A 3,530-nucleotide genomic window follows, 5' to 3' on the forward strand; every position below is an offset into this window, starting at 1 on the left:
TCAATTAAAAGGCGGGATAGTAAACCTTAAATACAATAGCACATAACTATCCGATTTCAAAAAGCAGATTAGTGTAAGACTTTTGTCTAAACTGTAAGTGCCTCAAGGGTAAAGCTGCCGATAAGAAAGAGTGGACATTTTCTGTACAGAAAAACGCTGTGTATTTGTGTGAGCTGAAAGTAGGAGTGAGTGTATCGAACCCCGTCAATTCGGGATCCCGTCGTTGGTACACCAAGTAAGTGGAGGCTTGGCGGCGTGAGGCGGCTGACTCACGTTAGTATAGATAGTAAAGTACGCAAATTGTGAGGAGATTTGCAGAGGAGCATAATAGGGAATTGTGCATTGTGTAGTATTGAATTAAAGGTTTTTTGTTACGCTCCGGCTGAGGATCGCAGCTTGTATATTCGACTCCAGTGGTCGTAGAGCGGATAGGTAACAAGTACCTATATGCTGTGCAATTGGACCCCGCGTTTGTGGGTGCGATATGTGACGCAACTTGATACCCTTGTGCGAACTTTTTGCACAAAACCGCGGTATCATTAGCGCTGTGTAGAGCATACGCAACCGTGATTTGTGTATAAGTGCATAGGGAGTTTTCGCTGGTCTCTCAGGAAAACCTCTAATGGTAGATATTCACTGGAAAAGGTAGGTCACTCCTAAAACTTCCAGTGAACAGAAGCCAGTTAGGGCACCTTTCTGGGTACGTGGTGGTCACTATTGGAGTGAGTCGTGGTATATCAGCGGAGAAGGAGTGGGTGAAAGCGCTCTGAGAACTTTCACCGCCTATTTGTGTCGTGCATTGGGGATTGTGTAAAAGGAAAAAGTCCGTGATGGGATCCAATTGCACAAGGGGTGGGGGTACGGTAGCCAGGGTTCAGGCTGAAGAGCCGCGGCCCAAGGGGTCAGCGAGGTTTATTATGTGTGGGAAATATGGTCCACACGTGGAGACTTTTTGTTCCGTATGACTGCGGAAGATAGGTGCATCATTCCCTAGAATGGGCAGCTTTGAGCCAGAGGTATTACAGAACATAAGGATTAGGATATGTCTGATAAAATCCAGAAAACAAAGGATTAGACATACAGATTGTTTAAACTTGTTGCAGCAAGAGGGGGATGTGCAGAGGGAGTTGGCTCGCACAGCAGGTTCCAAACCTAGCGGGAAAGCAATGGCGACCGCACCACCACCATATGTTGATGGGTAGAAATTGGCTACAAGCAATGATGCATTGGTACAGGGTAGGAAAGTAATTGATAAATGTGCTTACGCTAACCCTTGCCAGCTGTATCCCGTTTTAAATTTCCCCCAGGACTGTGAGCAGGAAGATGAGCCCAGCAAGATATCGGCACTCTCTCTAGCAGCCACCATACAGAATACTCAGGTGGGCAAGGCCCAACCACCAAGGGTTGTAGCGATGCCTCCTAGTGGAGAGGTAAGTGAGGTTGTGTCTACAGGTAAGTACGGCACCATACACTATGCAGAGACAATAGCTCCCCGCATTATAGAGTCAAGCCAAAATGATGTAGTTGAATTAAATCCTATCAGGGTGATTGCAGTTCCCAACGGGAGAATTGACAATAAGGGACTAACTCCCATCAAGAACATTGCCATGCATTGTCCTTGGTCCCGAGCAGAGTTAAGGTCAATTATGTCAGAATTCCCCGATCCCAGAAAAGATCTAGTCGGATGCCAAAAATTCGTTAGAGTTAGGTAACGCCCATGAACCCACAAAGATTGGCGAACAGTGCTATGGTTGTGTCTACCCTCAAATATTGACATCACGAAATTCATAACGGATTGTAAGTTAGATGCAGAAGTACCTCTCACTGATGAATACATTCAGGAGAACGTAAAGCAAATCAATCTGCAATTAGGAGTGTATTTCCCTACTATTGTTAAATGGAATAAAATCTTCTCCATAAGACAAAAGGAAGGTGAAATGGCATCTGAATATTTCCATCGAGCACTGCAGGAAATAGCTAGATACACTGGGATCGAGGACATTAAGGATAATGCACATCACAGGGAGGTAGCTGTCTCAGTGTTAATGGATGGTTTAAAGGAATCACTAAGGACAAGGGTGCAAACCTCTCTACCTAATTGGAGAGGTATCTCGGTGGCTGCATTGAGAGAGTCCGCTATAGAGCACGATCTGAATATCAGTAAACACAGGGAGTCGCAAGGGGATAAGCTGATGACGGTAAGTATACAGGCTCTTACAGCAAAACCACATCAGCCAAGACCCCAGACGCCTGATGGTAAGTCACGGATAATAGTATGTTACAATTGCCAGAAGGAAGGACATTACTCAAGGGAATGTAGGAATAAAAGGGACACATAATGTATACAGACCCCCTAGACCAGGATACGAACCATGCTATAACACACATAGTTGGGAACAGGGACCACATAGAGGGAAAACATGGAGGTACCCACCTAGGAGGGATTGGCAGATCTCCGAAAACTCTCAGTTATCCCCCTCACATATCGTAGCTGCCAGCGTGCTGCGGGAAGGTCCCACTACACAATAGAGGTCAGGCCACACCTATAGTCTACAGCCAGTTAAGTTGATTGCTAGCCTTGGAAAGGAACCTGAGGTCATGGTTGATGTAGCTGGTGTACCATTACCTTTTCTTGTAGATACAGGGGCGGCCAAGGTCAGTGTTGAATTCCACATCAGGTGTAAAAACCACGGGAAAAACGATTTTGGCAATGGGAGTAACAGGAACAGTACAACAATACCCTTTGAGTAGACCTGCAGAGATTACGATAGGGCCTTTGCAAACCAAACATTCTTTCCTGTTGGCAGCATCGGCTCCGACTAATCTACTTGGCAGAGGCTTATTGTGTAAAATGAGGTGTGTCATATATTGTACTCCTGAGGGTGTCTTCTTGGATATACCTGAGAACCATGCTCAAGAAGTGCAAGATATACTAGACACCCCTCAAAGGCTAATGTCGCATTCTACTGTTATAGATACGTGTCCATCAAAGGTAGAGGAAATGATCTCACAAATACCGGGTTCCCTTAGGACCAAAGATGAACAGGACACTGGATTGATGGCGAATGTAGCTCCAGTAGCAGTACAAGTGAAAGATGGCAGGATAGCTCAAAAATCCTTCAATATCCTCTGAAGCCAGAGGTAGAATTAGGAGTGTACCCTGTCAAAGAGCGGCTGCTACAGCAGGGCATCCTAGTCAGGATGTCCAGCACCGCCAATAGCCCCATCTTCCCTGTGAAAAAGAGTGGGGGGAGGGGTTACAGGTTAGTGCAGGATTTAAGGGGGATAAACAAAATAGTTTAGAGCCAACTCCCCGTAGTGCCCAATCCAGCTGTCATCCTTATGCAAATTCCCCCTACCGCAAAATTCTTCAGTCATTGATCTCTGCTCTGCTTTCTTTTCTATCCCTCTTCACCCTGACAGCCAATACCTTTTTGCTTTTACATACAGGGGAGTACAGTACACCTGGACTCGGCTTCCCCAAGGTTTAATTGACAGCCCAAGTATTTTCTCCCAGGCCTTACACGACT

This window comes from Pseudophryne corroboree, chromosome 2, assembly GCF_028390025.1.
Source record: "Pseudophryne corroboree isolate aPseCor3 chromosome 2, aPseCor3.hap2, whole genome shotgun sequence".
Classification (NCBI taxonomy): domain Eukaryota; kingdom Metazoa; phylum Chordata; class Amphibia; order Anura; family Myobatrachidae; genus Pseudophryne; species Pseudophryne corroboree.